The 21659-nt window shown below is 48.1% G+C and overlaps 1 protein-coding gene across 9 annotated transcripts in view; it reads right to left on the bottom strand.

The window, feature by feature from the left end:
* The window catches only part of AREL1 (apoptosis resistant E3 ubiquitin protein ligase 1), a 632176-nt gene that overhangs the window by 166336 nt on the left and 444181 nt on the right, over window positions 1-21659 (bottom strand). The window lies entirely within an intron of this gene.

Raw genomic sequence — 21659 nt, 5'->3', positions numbered from 1 at the left:
ACTCCATCTTAAAATCACTCCAAAAGAAAGAGAAAGGACCACCTATCACTCAGGAAATGGAAACAGGACTACACCTCTAGAGACCCACTAATGGAAAGGGTGAAAGGACTTACTCAAAGGAACAGTCATTTGTAGCAAACTGGGCGGCCATCTTGGACGGATTCATTCAAAATGATCTGGTGCACATACAACACAGACTTCAGCCTTGATTTTACATATTCTACAAACTCACAGGTGAGAGCTATTCCCTAACTCCTCCTCAACCTCACAAGGCACACTACCTCTCAAACTCCCGAACCCTTTTTTACCCCCTCCTAAAAAGCTACACCTCCACTATGGAGTTCACTGGGTTACACACCTATTCTATTAAATACCTCCCTGCCAAAGGATTTAAACAATCTACTAAAATCCCACCCAGAAACCCCAATCTCTGATTCCTACTTCTCTAACAACAAAGGTCATATAACTAATGACATCATCTTCTACACCAAAAGAAGAGCCCAATGGCGGAAAGACTTTCTCGCCCTATTTGTGATTACACCCACTAGAAAACAGCACATGGTCTGACATTATCCATCATACCCGCCCCGTTCTACAAAGCTGCAGCAACAATTACCATCTATCATAATGGGATCATCCTTATACAAGCATCAAACCGTAACCTAAACCTACTGGACAACATCTTTCCTTAAGACCCTTCCCCACCTCCCCAACAATTCCCTCTCCCAGTTCTCTGCCCGACTCCCTACCTGACTCCCCTTTAAGTAATTTCCCCTCGGGCATTACACCCAGACCTAATCAACACCCCTGGAATAACCTACATCTCCCCAAGTCCTTCTCGCCCCCCACCATCACCAAAATTCCTACCCTGCCCATCACCCCCCACGCCCTTGCATCCCCGTACCGAGCCTTCCCATATGCCCCTTCGCCCCCCACCACTACTCCCTTGCACCACAACTATGCCTCCCCCCACCCTCGAGATAACACTCTCCTCCCCACTTCCCACCCCACCGCCAGCAACTCCAGTACAAACCCTGTTCTAATCTCCCCCACACCTGCACACACTCTCAGCCCGCTTTCCCACCTTCTCCCTCTAACCTCACTATGCATCTCACCGCCCCACCTATAGCACACCATTACCCCCTCACGTCCCTTCTCTACTCGCCCCTCCCTACTGATTACCACACTGAAAAACTGTCATACAATGAACCAAACCACGCTTTCCTCCAGGATGCCACTCAAGGATTAGCCCCTCCTCCCTTAACTACAGCTAAACACAGATGGAAGGTCAGAGCATGGAGGTCCAGCACCAGACGTTACAACGTGTTGTGGCCTTAATATCCTAGTAGCAGATCGGTAGTCTGGGATGTGACCTACATGCATCCCATAGAGGCGGTATGCATACCACCACAAATAAATAAACACAAATGACCCTGCACTCGAAAAATAAGGTGGACTAATTGTGAAGGCAGTTATATACCATAGTATAAAGACACAACAGAATATAAAAGATTGCTTCCCAATTGAAAAAGAAAACGGTCGAATCTTGATTGTAGAAAAACGTTGTCTTTATTCTTATAATCCATAAACTTAATTCTTTAAAATACAGATGCACACTGGACAAGACTGCCAACGCATTTCGTCCCTCTTGGGACTTCTTCCGGGCTCAAAAGATTTTTCCGTATTTCCTGTATTTTATAATTCATGTATGATGTTCAGAGAAGCAAAAGTACATGGATTGTGATAATTGGCTCCCTCCGTGTGTATGCGATTGTCCAGTTCAATGAAAATCCTCCCTTAACTACAATCCATTCTATAAAAATGTTAACTCCGACACCTGACACCAGACTCGATGAAATATTACTATCTTTACAACAAGTCAAAGATGACCTCCAATCTCTCAGTTACCTGATTCTGCAACAACCCAAGTCCATGCGCTCCGAAATAGAAGATAAGACATACCGACACATCAACCACTCCAATCTCACACATCAGCTACGCGCATCCTCCCCGAAACAGAAGCTCTCTAGGTGGAGAACTGTTCCTTACGCCAATGCCCCATCCCGTCCGGCCAGGAGAAAAAAAGATCTATCATCGAAAGATTTAACCTCCCTACTCCACTCTTACGAGCTCCCGTCCCGACCCACTAATATTGCACTCACCGATAACTCACATAAATGTTCCTTAATCCAATCCATCCCATCCAATACCTCTAGAGCCACAAAACACACTTCTAGCGGTATAGCTGAAAACAACCTCACGCGAGTACCCATCTTAGACGAACCCATAACTACTCCTACCATAGCCCGGCTAAATTGCATTCTGCTACAATGTAGGTCGGCCGCAAGACACGCGGCGACATATCTGACCTCATACTAACTAATGAACCTGACCTTCTAATTTTAACCGAATCATGGCTAAATCAATCATCCTAGCACATCCTCGACATACTAGTACCCCCAAACTATCACATAGATAGAATTAATAGACCAGGTGGTGGTATTGCTTGCTTTCATCGGAACAACCTCTCTGTGAACCGCTCCAACTCACTTTTCTCTCTTCCTGTGAATACTTCTGTTTAGACATCACTCATAATAACAAACCAATATGCTCACTACATTCATTTTACCACCCAGCAGGGAATAACCTCACCTTCATCGAACACATCATGGATATACTAGCTACAAATGTTGGACAACAAAACATTCAAATATTCCTGGGGGACTTTAACCTCCACTGGAATGACCCTGAAGACCCAGAGGTCAATAGCCTCAAAGCTTTCCTATCCGACCTTAACCTGTCCCAAATCGGCGACAGCCCACCCATGATAAAGGTTCAACCCTCGATCTAGTAATTTCCAAAGTGGACTCCACCCAGCTTGAATCGATCCTCCCCTGGGACTGGTTTGATCATCACTTTCCCCATCAATGAATCTGTCAAACTACTCTCCGTCCAACCCACGAGAATGAAAATCTGGAAGAGGAACGAAAAAAACTTCGGTTCCGACTTACTCGCAACCTTTAGTCCTAACATCATGCTTCCACCGGAAGGTTTAGATGAGGTACAAGATCTGACTAATCATTACTTCCACTCCATGAACATGGTATTAGACAATCTAGCTCCCTTACAACTGAAAAGAATCATCACTAAAGACTCAAAACCCTGGTATGATGGTAGGCTAAATAAAGACAGAAGATCACTTAGAGTAATTAAATGGCAATGTAGATCAGCACAATCCTCGGACCACCTCAAGTTACTAAGAAGCACGCGAAACTCCTATTACAGAAAGATTAGACGATCTAAAGCAGACTTCTTCAGTAAGCAATTAGACCAAGCCAAGAATCGTCCCAAAAGGCTATTCGAACTAATCAAATCCCAATCTAAGGGTGTCTTCCACTGCCCCAAGTGAATCCAGACACACTGCCCACTTGCGAGGAATTTGACACCTTTTTAACGACAAAGACAGAATACATAAAGACAGACCTGCTTACGGATCTACTATCCCACACCGACCCTCACTGACCCCGCTAGGGACCCCTCTTAGTTGTTCTGTAAAGTACGACCTCAAAAACAATGCATCCTGGGCCTCCGTCACATTTACAGCGAAGAAACTATCCTAAAAACACTCACGGCCCTAAATCCCTCCAACCACTTCACAGATACGCTCCCAGCAAAATACCTAAAAGATTTTATTCCAACACTAGTGCCTCTTTGGGCTAGGATTATAAACACATCTCTCCTTCAGGGAACCATCCGAGACATCCTTAAAGCAGGCCAGGTACCCCCCCATCTTAAAGAAGCCATTGGTGGACCCGACAGACCTGAATAACTATCGCCCAATATCCAACAACCCCACCTTGGCCAAACTGCTAGAAAAATTTGTGCACACTCAGCTTAGCAACCACATAGACCACTTCAACCTGCTCAATTAGTTCCAATCAGGCTTCCGTGTAGGGCACAGTACTGAATCAGCTATGACCCACATAATAGATCACACATTAAAAATCTTGGACCAAAAGGAAGCATGTTTACCAATTCTGCTTGACCTATCCTCGGCCTTCGACACCGTCAAACATGACAACCTACTAGATCTCCTGAAACACAGAATGAGACTAACGGGATCGGTACTAAATCCAGTCCGTGATTTTGTGATCTCGCAAGGCCGGAACAGGTAGCACCGGAGCAGACGCAGCGGTGGTGGATGCACGGCAGTCCTTTCCGCCGTTCTTCCAGCCGTTTTCTTCGCTGCTCCTTTCGCCGGCATTTCAGCGTTTTACGGAGAGCCGCCGGCCGGCCGGCCGCCATAAGAACCGCAAAAGCCCCGCAAAGCCTCATTTGAACACTGTTGCCGCCACCACTATCGGGACCAAGGCCTTTTTTATCCGTTATTTTTCACCCTCAACCTTCTACTGTAAAGCTTCAAGTTTCAAGACAGCCAGCACCGGCACTCTACAACTACAACTACAGCATCAGCCCCAGTGACCGCCCCAGTGGCAGTGCAGCCCCCTACTTTGCTCCTCATCCCTCTTCACGTATCCAGAGGTGAGAGACCTGGGGGCGGAGGGGGCACTGAAGGGCAATTGGGGGCAGTAGGAGTGCACAACTGTGTCCAATGGTGTGAGTGTGAAGAGAAAGAAAAAACCTGCAAACTGGCGCTCCTTTGCACAGAGAAAAGTGTTGTGACCCCCCCCATTCACTCAGCTCTGCAGCAAATCACTACGCGGTCTGGTGGATTGGCTGCCTGATCCATATAGACATCCGAGACACCCAGAGTAATAACTTAGGAGCCAAGGCGTGTGGTGTGAGCGGCAACGAACATCGCAATTTTTCATCTTAAAGGCTTTTAAATGCATTTTAAAATACTGCAGCATTTCCAATAACACTCCTATCACTACGGAAAGCTTGAGGCCTGTAAATTATAACGAAGCCATAATGGACCTCTAACAGCTCAGCTTAAGCCCAAGCCATTCACTCCAGGAGTGACACAGAGATACCCGACCAGCGCAGCCGTCCAATACCCTACAGCTCAACAGCTTCACAGCTCAACAGCTTAACTACAATTGCAACAGCTGAATAGCTCAACAGCTCAACAGTTTAGTAGCTTAACAGTCCGACAGTTTAATAGGAGGGTTTCTATCCAATCCCCCCAAGACAATAACCCTCCTTAACAAGGACTTAGCGTAAAGCATAAAAATGAGGACAAGAAACTCAAACCTGGTCCAACACCAAGAAAAACATCGTCCCCATAAATCAGCAAGGCGGCAAAAGTCAAAGCTGCTCTACCCTCCAGGTAGTTTCAAATTGGGGTCAAGTCCCAGGGAGGGGTCGCCGGAGGACCAGCAAACAGCTGAGTCATTAACAGTGCCTGCAACTCCACTGGGAAGGGCCCTAAACCCAAATGAGCCCACAGCTACCAGGAATAGTCTCAGCATCACAAAGAGAACGACCATCACAAACGGTAATAGAGATATAAGAGCGTTCCTGTACCATACAATTCCAGACAACAAACTTGGTGAACCTGGCGACTCTGGAGGAGCAGCGTACTCATCATGCTCAGGAAAAACTACCAGAATTGCCAGAACATTAGGAGATACCAGTGATTACGCGGACAGAAGCCTAGGACTCTATTCACCCAAGCATATAGCTATCCCACTCTCACCAGAAACAATTATCGTTTGGGGGGACAGAGCATTAGAAACAAAAACGGCATCTGGCGCGCCCAGCCTCAACAGCCCCAACAACCCAGCAAGTCAAAACTTAGGAAATACATAAACGGGCTACATGGTCAATGGGGTTAATGGAGCTAATTCTTTCATAACAAGCGAAACAATAGAACCTAAGGAGGACATCACTAGCGGACAAATCGAATGCCACCACCCAAACCTGACTCCCCCGATAGCCACAGGGGGTTTAATAATAAATAGTCAAACAATTGACCATCCAATTATGTTAGCTCCCTTGGCGCTTAACTGGGATTTACTGACAGGTCGAACTGGACGAAATGCCACGAGGACATGGTTAAATTGCAAAAACTGGGCCACAAACGAAACCAATCAGGCCCAATTGGTTTACCTAACAGAGACACAACATGATGGCTGTACTCCCCCTTACGCCTGCCCACCCGACAGAGTATCGGATAGCGCTAATAACCAAACAGGAGTTAGCAGAGACAGTAGAGTACTATATAATCAACCAAACTCGCCTCTCTGCCCCCTAAATCTGGATTTGTGTGGGGCCTCTTCTTCAGCACTAAGACAGAACACTGGGCCGCTTAGAACTCCTACAAAATGCATTTCAGTGACAACTGATTCATTTTCAGCATCAGCCGAGTTTATGAGCCAACACCCTACACTTAAAAGGCACCCTAATCCCTCAAACTTCAGCTATTCCTTACAAGAAAACGACCTTTGGATCCTTAGAACCCCCAGAAGGGGTGCGGAAAAAGATCAGAAGCCCCCTACATTTGAAAACCATTTAGCACTGATCAATGACACTCTGATTTCAATGGCAAATGCTGCAATAATGCATGTAGATAAACTGGACACTCAAATAAATATACTACAAACAGTTGCCGGTCTGATTTTGGGGATAGATTCTAAACTGGAACATTTGAATTCACTGATACACAGAGCCCAGGCCAATACAGCTTTAACAGTCAAACAAGAGGCCTGCGGCTGTAGTCCAATATTGCACAACCTAGAAAAGCTTCCAGAGATAATGAACACGCTAGTCGAGGATCTTAAGAAAGAAGTCAGTAGGCAACCGAACATCTCACACTCCCAACGAAATACAAAGGAGTTCACAAGCACGAAAGACTCACAAACCAATGACAAAGAATCCTCGCAAGAAATGACAGGGGGCATGGCTGACTATCAAAATAGGGCGGAAGAAATCGTAATAAGAACTAGCCACGACCCCGACAACAAATACGGAACTGAAAATAAGCCAAGGCTGCCAACTCCAGACATCCATCATCTATCTCGAAAAACAAGAAAAAATTTAAGAAAATGAAAAAACAAATCTAACAACAAAGGCCTTATCCAGCAGTGGCTGCTGCCCGAAAAGCAGGAGACTGAGGTACATATTAAAGATCAACACGAGATTAATATCTCGCCTCACAGTCGGAGCCTAAATAAAAACACTGCAGGCTCACAAGTACGAGGCAAAATTAATACTGAAACTATCCAGACAACATCGTGGAACACCCTAAGGCCCCCATCTGTTAAAGTCCGCGGTTATGAGGGAACAAAAACAAAGCTGTTGTTTTAACAACTCACAAGGACAACAATCTGGGGAAGGAAATTATGAACTACATAAAGATCTGGAATCCAACTTAAAGTGTCCCCCACCGACCAAACCGGCTAATAAAACCTCGAACAGCACGAACCAAGGAACACTCGAAACAAGCAAATACACTACCACGCTAGCACCAGGCCACAGGGCATCCCAAGGCAAAACTGAATTTACTGATAATAAAGAGACGAAACCTATTCAAACCCGACCAATGATCAAGAGCAAAGCTGAGCAGACGGTAGCGAATTTAAATCAGGCAGGGTACTATCTGGACACCCATGCAAAGACATTGCCAAACTCTATAGAGGCCCATGACGCGCAAGAGGCAATCCTCCAACAAAATCTGCCATCTAAAGACCACGATGAACTAAAAATATTGCTGTATCCTGAATACATCTCACAGGGGAAATGGGATATTCTCAATCGCAGCAATCTCCTGAAACTCTGCGCAAATATTCCGGGTCTAGAAAAGATTAAAACAACCGACATCGAGTGTTTCTTTTCTTGCCCCAGGATTAAATGAGATCAATGAGACAACAGAGCTAATCTTCACCAATCTGGCTATGGCCGAGGCCCTGAAAGGAAACAACAAGCAATTGGAAAACTGGGGCATAAAAATCATGACCCAGCCTGAGATAAAGTATCCAATGATCCTGAAAAATAGAGACCTGAAGGAACTGCCAGGCCCCCAAAGACAGACTAACCAGAAAAAGCCACTTATGACTGACTCCACCCGCCCAGCACCTCCAGCTGAGTCCATCCTCCATGGTACCAAAAGTGGCCCAAAAATAAATCTTACCAACGACAGCCTAATTAAAATAACAACATGCTTGGTAGGGGGCACCCGCTCTTGTTCAATTAGGGGGAATATCAGCAAGGACTGATCTTGGCTCCCACAAGCCTTAAATCCTAGCCCCTAACACCAGCTCCCCCATAAGCAAGGAGACCGCGTCATCTAAGGTCCGGCACCCTCCGAAAAACAGCTTAGCCAAGTACAGAGACCCTTTGGAGAACACTCGAAGATTAAATATTATGTCCTGGAATGTCGCAGGGATTTCAAAGCTCGTGCAAAATCCATTGGCACTAACATACATTGAAGGTGCCGACTTAATCTGCACTCGAGACATGGGCAACTAAACCTATATCAATAAGAGGATACGCGGAATACTGTAAGCCAGCCATCAAAGGCAAAATATTTGGAAGACCAGCAGGTGGGATCTCCATATACATTAAGCACTCTCTGAAAATACACTTTGCAGAAATAAAAACTCCATCAAATATGTTTCTGGCGGGCACCTTGAAAGGCCTTTCCACAGTTGATGGCCCACTCTCAATCCTCCTAATTAACGTTTACTATAATTCCCGTAGGCCGGGTGCCAAGGATAAGCTGACTGAGCTGATCAATCAGATAGAAACTCTACTCGTACAGTTTGCATCTATGTAATCTATCATCCTTAGGGATTTTAATACACACAATATCGGGGATATTGTACCAAAGAGCCACCACTTCGGGCCCACAGGAATTTTTTATGCCCTAATGCAGGTTTATAATCTGACAACAGCACAATCCCTGTTTTCAAGGAACAAGCCAGGTGTATTCTTCGCTCCTACAAACAACAATCAAACAACAAAAGACTACATTTTATTAAGCAAGAGAATACAAAAACCCATGGTAAATTATACAGTGCACCCACGAAGCGAAAGCGATCACGCCGCCTTACTGATTCAGTTAAATCTCACAGCAGATATACACCACTTTCTACGCTGCATTGGGGCATCCTACGGAGAAGAACTGCACAAACTACTAAGAAGAATTTAATGGGGGCCAACGCCAATTAACAAGTTCGATAAATGGAAAAAAACGTGGGCAGGTTGGCAATTGGTGCAAACAACAGGGGCGTAATAGATGAATGGGATCAGTTTGCCAACAAATTAGCCTCACTGCTTCGGGGAAATACAATACGCAGAACCCCCTTAGATCCATCATATACTTTAGGACTTGTCCCAACAATCAAGGAAAGTGTCAAACAATTAAATGCCAAATGCAGGGCTCATCGGAAAACTGGATCAGCATCTGCCAAAAGGCTACTCAAAGAAGCTGCAAAAAGCCATTCGAAGCAGGTCAGGGCCGCAAAACGCGAATGCATAGAGGCGAAATGGCTGAAGATCTTCAACTTGCTGAGACCATGTAAATCCCAAGAGTTCTGGCGATACTTAAACAATTTAATCCAAGGCGCTACTATCAGAGAGAATTCACTCGATGCAGGTACCTGGGTTGCCCACCTGAAAACTTTGTATAAAGATGATCAAAGTACAACTTCTTTAAATAAGTCCCTTATTGCAAGGGAAGGAACAGATAGTACTACAGCCGCATCAAAAACATCGGATGACCCGGCTCCTCCAGGTAAAACTTTAGTTCGCACAATCTTAAAAAAGATTCGACACAATGGGGCACCGGGTCCCAATGGCCTGCCTGGCTCCCTTTTCAGGGCAGACACAGACTTCTGGACGGACAACCTGACCCAGCTATATGCTGAATGCAGGTTCTTGGGGGACGTTCCAGACTCCTGGAGAGGATCGTTATTGCATCCAATATATAAGAAAGGGCCAAAATCAGACCCAAAAAACTACTGTATGATCGCCCTGCTGGATATTGAGGGCAAGGCCTACGCAAGCACTCTTCTGGCGGAACTATCAGACTGGGCCAGCACTGAAGGCCTTTTGCCCTTTTTTCAAACGGGGTTCAGACCTGGGGCATCGAAGGTGGACAACATAATTGTCCTGTCATATCTAGCCCAACAAGCCGTGACTCACCAAAGCCTGCCGCTCTTCGTCTGTTTTATTGACTACTCTGCAGCTTTCGACGGGGTCGACCGTACCATCCTTTGGCAGAAGCTGGCACGCTGGAACATCAATCCATCTTTACTACAAGCAATCAGATCGTTGTACTCACGAACTTGGGTAAGAATCAAACTCTCGAGCGAATTTGCTACTGAGAAAATTGACACGGACCGCGGGCTAAAGCAAGGCTGCGTCCTGGCCCGATGCTTTTTAATCTATACACCGCAGACATAGGCCAAGCCTTGATTAGAGCCACACTAGCCACACCCAGGATTGGGTGTACCAAGATCCAACTGATGCAATATGCTGACGGCCTGGTGCTCTTAGATCACACCAAAATTGGCTTACAAAAAGCACTCACGGCCCTTGCAACTTACAATGCCAAAAACAAGCTGGTTGCCAACCCAACAAAGTCCAAAACAGTGATTTTTGGGCACTACCCTAAAAAAAAAAAACTGACAAAATGGAGGCTGGGTCAGCTGACTTTGGACTGCATACATCACTACAACTACCTGGGGGTTTGGTTTAGTGAAATAGGCCGCCCAGGAGTCCATCTCAACAAAATGCAGATGAAATGGAAAAGCATTATCTACGCCCTCTGTAAACTATACGCTACCTTACATAGTCCTACAACAATGGCTATTCAAAGAGTTCTGAGCGAAAATAATACCATATCTTAATTACGCACAAGAGGCATTCCCAGGGAAATTCGCGAAAGACCTAGAAAAAATCTACTGCTCAGCTTATAAAAAGCTATTTCATCTACCTGCTTGTACCAGGAACAATCTGATTCGGTGGGAATTCAACCTCAACCAACAAAAACTGGAAGAGATGGCCTCTCTAAGCAAATACTTCTACCTAACAACGGCGGCACCGGATAACACAATGAAGGCGGCTATAAAAAGTATTTTCTTAGAATCCGGCAATCCTTGGTCAGCTGGTCTCGCCTCCGCCAAAGATCTCTTGCAACTTACAATAGAGAAATTGGACCCCAGGATAGTCAAGTATGCTGCTATCAAAAGCACAATAAAAAAACAAGTACGTCTATGCTCTCGTACCTTGGACATGGAATCCCTGTCAACAAGAGGATTCCATGAGTCCCAAAACCTCCCACATACAGAGCACAACCTCAAACCTCATCTCATGCAGGCTGTGGGGAGACAAGCCCTACACAGGATCTTAGCAGTCAGATTACATCCTCTCCCCCTTAAATAATTATACCCTATCGGGTCAGCAAGACCAGTGATTATGGAGTGCCGGCTTTCTAAATAAAAATGCGAGTCTTTGGTCCACATCTTACTTTGCTGCCCGGCTCTGCGTTTAGCTCGCAGAATCTACCTCAGGCCTATCTTGCTACAATTGGGCACTCGTACCGCAAAGGAGGCAGTCAATCGACTTTACACATTGGGCACAGTGAAGCATATGGCTACGTTTGGCAAATTTGTACAATATACCCGCACAAAGTTGATGGACACTCCCCCTTAAGCAATCAGGCAGGCACTCTTGTGGAGGCTGCCTATCATCTCTTATTACCTGACTAGTTTAATAGAAGCATGTAAAACTTTTACCAATTGCTGTATATATAGATCTAGTTTCTTTTTAGACTTTGGATTTTAGACCTCTAGATTTTAATTTTACTGTTTTCTTTTAAATGTAGTGCTCTTCTTTTCTACTGTAATGGTTTTGAGTAACCACGCAAATAAAGTTATTCATTCATTCATTCATACTAAATTTTTGGTTCACCTCCGTCCTTCAAAACAGAACACAAAGATTCAAGATCAATCAATCCTTATCCAAGCCCACCCCAGTCACCTTAGGAGTACCACAGGGATCATCCCTCTCCCCTACACTTTTCAACCCGTTTATGAAACCACTCACCAAACTTCTCAGCTCCTCGAATGTCCACTATTATATGTACGCAGATGACACACAACTCTACATAAAGATCCATTCACCTGAGGACATCAAATATCTTAATTCAATGCTCCAAAAAACAGTTGTGGTTGGCCTAAAACCACTTAAAACTAAACACCCTCAAAACCAAATTCCTCCTAATCGCTCCCCCCAGCCAATCAACCATCATCCTCTAGTGGATGAAGCACCTAACAGCACTCGACGGTCAACCTATCATCGACTCAGCGAAATCACTGGGAATAACTCTGGACAGTACGCTAAATATGCAGAAACACATCAGCGCTGCGACTAAAGGGGCACATTTCCAGATGAACACCTTGAGAAGAATGAAACCCTTCCTGCCTGCAAATGATTTCAAACAGGCAGTTTCAAGCTCTAGTAATTCCTAGAGTGGAGTATTCAGCCCCTCTAAGAGCCTCTGTGAACGCAGCAGCTAGACTCATCACAGGCTCCAAAAGAAACGGTCACATCTCCCCGGACCTTCGTGCCCTCAACTGGCTACCTTTTGAGGCTAGAATTCACCTGAAAATCGCCTGTATGACGCACAAGGCATTACATAACAAAACCCCGAGATACCTAGCTGAGAAATTGGTTCTATCGGGCGATAACAGAATCACCAGGAGTTCCTATAATCTTCTACTGAAACCACAACGATCTACCAAGAAGAAAACATACAACCGGTCCTTTTCAGGAATGGCTCCCAGAATTTGGAATGCTTTGCCCCCAGAAATGAGACAGAACCCGGTAGACGCTAGAGGGCGCGCACGCAAGATGGCTCGCACAAATGTGAGGCTCTGGCGGCCCGGTGAATTAATCTGTCAATTATCCTGCTCAAATTGATGTCTGCTTGCTTGGGACGTGGGATTTCGGCGTGTCCAGGTCAGCTGCAGACTCGCTGTGAATCGCGGAGCTGTGGGGCGGAATCTGCTCCTGCACGGACCTCATAAACATCTGACCGTGTGGGCGGACAGAGTGGTGTGGTGCCCCAGAGCGGCCTCGCCTGCAACGCGAGGCAGCGGTTGTACACGTGGAGCCCAGGCCAGCACCCAGGAGAACTTCGCGCGGCGAGTGGTGACCTACCTGAGGGTGAGTCTCTCTGCTGGCTGCGGCATCGGCGGGGGAGGCATCAACCCGCGCTGCGGTGAGGGCAGGGAGGCGCGCTGAGTGGCTGCTGGTGGCGCCGACAGAAGACGGGGCCCAGGGGTCTGGGCCCCGTCGGACGGAGGCGGACGGAGATCAGCACCCGGGTGTGCGCTGTCTGCCTCTGCATCCCGCACTGGCGGAGGATATTGTGGCATTACTCGCACCGGTGTGTGGCCCCGGAGGAAGCTCTGAGCCCCTGTGGAGACCCGCGCGGAAGCAGAAAGAGGCGGCGGTGGCATCTGGGAGGCGACGCGGTTCATCGGCCCGGTACCGAGCGGCGGCCCCCGCTGTGGGAGACGGGTGGGGGGGCCCCGCAGGACTGGTGTTGCAATTGGACTGCCCACCACACCCTTCACCTGCAATTTGTTGCCCGCTGTGCTCTGCCAACGATTCTGTAAGTCATCAGTGGTCCTGCCCCAGCAGGTAAGAGGGGACTACATTTCCCACACTGCAGCGCGACGCGCACGCCGCACCTGTGCTGAATTTTGGTGTCCCCCCCCTACATACGGCTAGGGTCGCTCCGGGGTCGGATGGGCTGGTGACCACTGTCTGCCTGCTGACGTACTTGCCTCAGGTGCCACGAGCTACCAGGACTACCTAGTAGTGGAGGGGGTAGTGGATGCTCCTTTGGCCTCACTAGTGTCTGGGCATACACAGGAGTAGCAGAACCTTGCTGCGGGGCTCTGGGGGACCGAGCGTCTTGCGGCACAATTCTATCCCTGAAACGGCGCGAAGAGCGAGGAGAATAAGGAGACCGGCGCTTGCACGCCTGGCGTTGCGGGAAGGAGGAGGCGAAGGTCCCGTGGTTGTGCCGAATTGATCCCCCTGGCGCCGGGCGGTGTGTGCGTGGGGTGCGGTGGGGAGCGCTACAAGGCCCAGCAGACGGAGGACGGTATACATTGACAGCTCGGTGGGGAAACCCCTCGCAGCCGTTCCACACAATCATGTGCAAATCGGATGCCAGGCAGCCTAAGCTGAATTTTGAAGCGACAAAGAAGACTCCTCGAGCTTTGCTGGGGGAACGTGACATCGACCGGGGCACTCAGGCCCAAGGGGGGGCTGCGCCCCCTAATTCAGACGTGCAGAGTATACTGCAGGAGGTACGGCAGGGCTTTGCCACCATTGTCGAAAAGGTGGACAGAGTGTCGACCAGAATGGACGCCATAGCACATAAATTGGAGGGGCATGATGACCGCTTAAAGGAAGCGGAGCGGCGGATCTCCGACGCAGAGGACACGACGTCAAGCCACACGATGCAACTGGCCCACATGGACAAGCTCCTCAAGATTATCGCCGCAAAAAATGAGGATTGGAAAGCGCGCAGTAGACGCAACAATATTCGCGTAATGGGTACTCCCGAGTCCACCAACACAGGGAAAATGGAGGAGTATGTAGAGAAAATGCTGTTATCTGCTATTGGAGCCGAGTCCTTTTCCAGTCCGTTTATTGTGGAACGGGCTCACCGAGCCCTGGGGCCTAGCCCCCCCACCCGGCAGCGTACCAAGGCCCATCATAGCGTGCCTATTGAACTATAGAGACAGAGATGTAGCCCTGAGGGTAGCGAGAAATAAACAGACTTTGACTTTTGAAGGAAATACGTTTACCATCTACCCGGATTTCACGCAGATGGTTCAGGAGGAGCGGCGCAAGTTTGTGGAGGTGAAGGGTAAGCTGCGGAAAGCACAAATCGATTATGCGCTACTCTATCCTGCGCGGCTCCGAGTAACTCACCAAGGTAAACAACATCTTTTTACTAAGCCGCACCAGGTGGAGGACTTCATCAGGTGGCTCAACAGTGGGAGTCGCGCGGAGGGAAATGGGGAGGCGCAGCAGCAATCCTCACTGTCCAGAGCGGGAGAGGTCTAGAAGAAACAACGGTCCCCAGGGCACATCTGTGCTCCGTGCAGAGTGAGATACGTAAGCTACAATGGGGCGTGAACTCACAGGCAGCGACATGAATTTATTTTCTGCTAACCAGGCGGGGACCATCTTTCTTGAGCACTATCAACGATGCCCCGGGCACCCTCCACCTGTACGAGCCCGGAATGGTGACCAGTGATGGGCTCTGCGGGGGGAGGCACCTGTGCTGCCGTCTAGCAACGTCCCCCTGCGGGTGTACCCCGGGGAATGTACATTGCAGGATGTATGTGGGGACGTTAGTGTTGTTTTTGTATGCAGGGGGTTTGCGGAGGGGCGGGCGGGTGACTACTTCTGGCAGGTTGGGGATGCTACAGTGGGGGGGGGAGGGGAGGGTCTGGTTATGCTGGGTTATTCGCTTGACAATCTTCACACAAGATTCCTACTTTGAGGACTTAGAGTTATTACTTGCTGTATTGGAATGTGAGCATGGTATACGATTTCAGAGATCGCAGTCTTATAGGGAACAGAGCATGGATGACTACTTGGTAGGTGTTGCTTCGGGTGGGAGAGAATGTCTCGAACTATGATGGATAGTGACCTAGGAACGTTAAATGTCATCACATGGAACATCAGAGGCATGGGGGACCCTAGAAAGAAGAGACAAATATTAGCATATTTAGATAGGCACAAAGTGCACATTGCCATGTTGCAGGAAACTCATCTCGCTCCCCAGCGCCCGAGCAACTTTGCGCTTAGATGGGCGGAGTATAGGATTTTCTCCTCCTATTCAACGTATGCAAGATGGGCGGCAATCCTTATTAAAAGACAGGTACCGTTTCAATTAGCTGGAACCTCTTGTGACACTGCGATACTGTCTGGCATGGGGGAGATTGGGCTCGGTCTCGGTCACACTCGCATGTTGCTATGGTCCAAATGTGGATGCACCCGACTTCTTCACTTCACTATGGGCTAAGATATTTGACATAGGTTCCAGTCACATAATCTGGGGAGGGGACTTTAATGTAGTGTATGATCCCAGTCGGGCTAGATCTCATTCTGCACCTCACCATTACACTAAGGCGCGTGCTGTTATTCAGGACACCATTGATGCTTATCACCTAATCGATGCTTGGCGGCACACCCATCCGCATGCCAGGGAGGGGACGCATTACACGACACAGGTCGCGTCATGAGCGCGACTAGACTATTGGTTGGTATCCAGTGGGGTGGCTCCAGCGATAGTACAAGTGCAATATTTGGCTGGAACTTACTCGGATCACGCCCCTGTTAAGCTCACGTTGGCCTCCTCAGCATTTTACGTTCCTCGTGGGGCTTGGCGCATGCACGCTTCTATCTTGCTAGACACAGTTTTCCAGACTGAGTTGTGAGACGAGATAAAGGAGTTTTTTATTCATAACAAAGGTTAAGTGGATAGTGTGGAGACTATTTGGGAGGCGTTCAGGGCTACGCTCCGAGGTTTCTGTATTGCAAAAGGGGCGGGGTGTTGAAGGACATAACACACACACTGAATAGATTGGAGGTGAAGCTTCGGTCCTTGGAAGCGCAATTAGTCTCTGACCCGGGCAGCGATACCCAACTCAAGATTCGGGAGACACTCACGGAGTATATGGACATGGCACAGAGGGAGACTTGGTTCCAGGGCAAATACTGGGTGGCGCGCTGTTACGGGGAGGGTGATAGACCTGGCAGGGCCTTGGTACAGACGGTCAGGAAGTCTCGGTATTCTGGCTACGTTATGGAGCTGGAGGACACAGACGGTATGGCTTACTGTGACAATGACCGCATTCGGGAGGCATTCACGCAGCACTAACAGCAATTATATACCACCCGTGGGAGGGACTGCTTGGAACTGGAGAGTTATTTGGGGGACGTGGCGCTCGGCTGGTTGAGCGATAGGCAACAGGATTTTTTATGTGCACCATTTGAGCATGATGAGGTCAAGGACGCTATCATGAGCATGCAATCCGGGAAAGCCGCGGGGTCGGATGGTATCCCGATAGAATTCTACAAAACCTATATAGATCTAATGGCCCCCATATTGCGAGAGGTGTATGAGGAATCCCTCGAGGCGGGCAGTTTTCCTGCATCTATGAGGGAGGCTATTATTGTCTCTCTTTTGAAACCTGGGAAGCCGCCCCGGCAGTGTGATTCCTACAGACCGCTTTCTCTCCTCAACTGTGATGCTAAAATTCTGGCTAAGCTCATCCCTATACGCCTAAGTCTGCTTATGGAGAACTTGGTTCTCCCAGATCAGTCGGGCTTCGTGCCCGGTAGAGCCACCTCGCATAATCTGAGAACGCTTTTTGCCATCTTAAATAATGTGTCGCCTGACTTGCCGTTGGCTGCAGTGTTTTTAGATGCCACTAAGGCATTTGATTCCATTGAATGGGATGATGCTACGGATGGGCTTCCCGCCCCTTTTTCTATCCTGGATTAAACTATTATACCACTCACCAGTAGCTAAAGTGCTCATTAACGGGCACACATCCCCGGCCTTCCAAATTACCAGAGGCACCTTTGATGCTTATCACCTAATCGATGCTTGGCGGCACACCCATCCGCATGCCAGGGAGGGGACGCATTACACGACACAGGTCGCGTCATGAGCGCGACTAGACTATTGGTTGGTATCCAGTGGGGTGGCTCCAGCGATAGTACAAGTGCAATATTTGGCTGGAACTTACTCGGATCACGCCCCTGTTAAGCTCACGTTGGCCTCCTCAGCATTTTACGTTCCTCGTGGGGCTTGGCGCATGCACGCTTCTATCTTGCTAGACACAGTTTTCCAGACTGAGTTGTGAGACGAGATAAAGGAGTTTTTTATTCATAACAAAGGTTAAGTGGATAGTGTGGAGACTATTTGGGAGGCGTTCAGGGCTACGCTCCGAGGTTTCTGTATTGCAAAAGGGGCGGGGTGTTGAAGGACATAACACACACACTGAATAGATTGGAGGTGAAGCTTCGGTCCTTGGAAGCGCAATTAGTCTCTGACCCGGGCAGCGATACCCAACTCAAGATTCGGGAGACACTCACGGAGTATATGGACATGGCACAGAGGGAGACTTGGTTCCAGGGCAAATACTGGGTGGCGCGCTGTTACGGGGAGGGTGATAGACCTGGCAGGGCCTTGGTACAGACGGTCAGGAAGTCTCGGTATTCTGGCTACGTTATGGAGCTGGAGGACACAGACGGTATGGCTTACTGTGACAATGACCGCATTCGGGAGGCATTCACGCAGCACTAACAGCAATTATATACCACCCGTGGGAGGGACTGCTTGGAACTGGAGAGTTATTTGGGGGACGTGGCGCTCGGCTGGTTGAGCGATAGGCAACAGGATTTTTTATGTGCACCATTTGAGCATGATGAGGTCAAGGACGCTATCATGAGCATGCAATCCGGGAAAGCCGCGGGGTCGGATGGTATCCCGATAGAATTCTACAAAACCTATATAGATCTAATGGCCCCCATATTGCGAGAGGTGTATGAGGAATCCCTCGAGGCGGGCAGTTTTCCTGCATCTATGAGGGAGGCTATTATTGTCTCTCTTTTGAAACCTGGGAAGCCGCCCCGGCAGTGTGATTCCTACAGACCGCTTTCTCTCCTCAACTGTGATGCTAAAATTCTGGCTAAGCTCATCCCTATACGCCTAAGTCTGCTTATGGAGAACTTGGTTCTCCCAGATCAGTCGGGCTTCGTGCCCGGTAGAGCCACCTCGCATAATCTGAGAACGCTTTTTGCCATCTTAAATAATGTGTCGCCTGACTTGCCGTTGGCTGCAGTGTTTTTAGATGCCACTAAGGCATTTGATTCCATTGAATGGGATGATGCTACGGATGGGCTTCCCGCCCCTTTTTCTATCCTGGATTAAACTATTATACCACTCACCAGTAGCTAAAGTGCTCATTAACGGGCACACATCCCCGGCCTTCCAAATTACCAGAGGCACCTGACAGGGGTGCCCCTTATCCCCATTACTGTTTGCCCTGGCAATAGAGCCTCTGGCGGCAAAGCTGCGACAGCATCACAACGACAAGGCTTTGCGGTGCAATATGCGGCAGATTCTCATATCATTATACGCCGATGATATTACACTATATATACGAGATCCGCAGCAAAACCTGAACCAGGTACTGAGAGAATTGATAACATTCGAGGTTCTATCGGGAATTTAAATTAACTGGGGGAAGTCTTGCTTTTTTCCGACGACACGCTTTCCGCTGGATTACCCGTTGGAGTGGTGCGAAGATGAACTGCGGTATCTGGGCATTCGGGTCACAAAAAATAGGGAGGAACTTATGCGCTTATGCGCTTAAATTATGGGACTGTTATGTCTCGTATATCGGAAAATGTTAATCGCTGGATAACACTTCCCCTCTCTATGGCGGGGCGGGCTTCCCTAATCAAAATGATAATACTTCCCCAACTGCTCTGTTTTTAAACATCCCGTATTATCCGGGGTTTTACTTTTTCAAGACGTTAAGATCAGAATGGACACGACTTGTGTGGGGAGGGAAACAGCCGAGGCTGCAATGGAAGATACTTGTAAGACCATACGCACAGGGAGGGTTCGGACTACCAAATTGTGAACTCTATTACCTCAGCGCGCAGGCTCACTTTGCATGTTTTTGGGTGAAGCAGCCAAGATATATGCCGCACGTAGCGGCTGAACACTGGCTCGCACATCCTACCCCATTAGAGGGAGTGGTGCACGACCCGATTACGCCCAGACACGGGGCACCGACCACAATCACATGCACGGCAAGGGCCTCACAGCGCATAGGATGCATGTTAAGTGTAGCCCTACTTTATTCCCCTCTGCTGCCTCTCAGTTACCACCAGAGTATACCCCTGCTTCAAGAAACAATATTTCGTCATTTTCAAAAACGCACCAGTATTGCCACTTGGGGAGACCTCTCCCATAATGGACGCTTTCGGTCTCTCGAGCATGTTTTTCAGGGTCTGCAACAGACACCATTGGATGTCTTCCTATATATCCGCCTTCGGCTTGGGATTCGGTCTATAGTTCCGGAATTTCCGGCGGAGCCGCAGGCGCTGGCCCCGCTCCAATTAATGCTGAAAAATACTTCAAATAAACGCCTTGTCTCCCTGATATATAGGACGGTGCATGCGCAGAGTTGTACTGACGGACACGCCCTCTCGTATGCGGTGGAACGAGGAGCTGAGACTTGTTTTGGCAGATGAAAAATGGGAATATTGTTGCTTGCAAACGGAGAGGGTCTCAGCCAGCAGCAGGCTCCGCATACTTCATTATAAGTTTCTCCATAGATTATACTACACTCCAGTAAAGATGCACAGGTATAAGTTGCAGGATTCGGACAGATGCGATAGATGTCACACTCCTGGGGCAGATTTTATCCATCTGGCGTTGGACTGCCCGGAGGTGAATGAGTATTGGGGGCAAGTTTTTGATGCTTTGGCTCTGATGACGAATACACGCATCGAACCTACGCCACTGATGGCGTTGCTTGGCTACGTCAAACCAGTGCAGGCGGTGCATCGTAAGTACGTTGCTTTTGCTCTGTTTATGGCCAAAAGACGGGTGGCCTGTCGCTGGGGTAGGGGGCTGGCACCCAAATTCAAGACCTGGATCGCGGACATGGTGACCTGCCAAGAAAGACTAACCACATATGCTGAAATGCTGCCCAGGGCCTCCATGCCTAGGGATATATGCGCCCCTTTGACATGCTACTTATTGTCGGGTAGGCAGGGGTCCACATCCTCTGACGTGGACGCTTCCTCCTAATGACTCTGGCCGCTATGTTGGGAGGGACAAGTGGGTTCCCTTGGGCAGCGCTTATCCCATAACCAGACAGACGTTTCCCGAGAGAGTACCTGGGGTTGGTGGCATGAGCTCCTACCTAGAGATATGTACGGAAGTGGTGGAGGCTATGCGGAGTTGCTGAACGCAAAAAAGTGGTGAGGTGCAGGCCCGGAATACATAGGTCTGAATGGGGGGGCCTTCTGTTATACCTCACACTGTGTCACTAGCGGCACAGATCATACCAAATGCATACAGAGTGCTGGATTACACTCAGGCCGCCTTGCCTAAATTTGTGGGAAAGGGTGGCTAGAAGGGAAAGAAGGAGAAGAACCCATGGAGCTGGGGGGGAGCTGTATACTCCATAATGTGATGTCAATATAATGTGATGTATTGCTATATCTTGTAAACTGGTCTACTATTGTCAGGGTTGGTGACGCAACTATGCTACTGTTATGATGCTTTATACTCGCAATAATGATTGGAACGGTCTCTGTTTGAATGAAAAACAATAAACAGAAGTTTAAAAAAAAAAAAAAAGAAACTAGACAGAACCATTCCACTGCATTTTTCTAAAAAAGTGAAATTGATTCTCTTGGCCAAATTCACTTGATCTGTTCTTACATCAGTGTATATATTTGCTATATATGTTATATTTGCTAGTCTGTAATAGTTTACTACTTTTGTATTGGTTTAATATATGTTATTTTTATGCATGTTGCGGTCACCTATATTTGCCCTGTAAAGCGCTCGGATACCTGCAGGGGTCTTGTTCGTGCGAAACAAAACATTCAAAATAAATAAA

Source organism: Triturus cristatus, chromosome 9 (genome assembly GCF_964204655.1).
Source record: "Triturus cristatus chromosome 9, aTriCri1.1, whole genome shotgun sequence".
Taxonomy (NCBI): Eukaryota; Metazoa; Chordata; class Amphibia; order Caudata; family Salamandridae; genus Triturus; species Triturus cristatus.
Note: the sequence above shows the minus strand (reverse complement) of the source record. Positions and strands in the feature narration are given on the sequence as shown.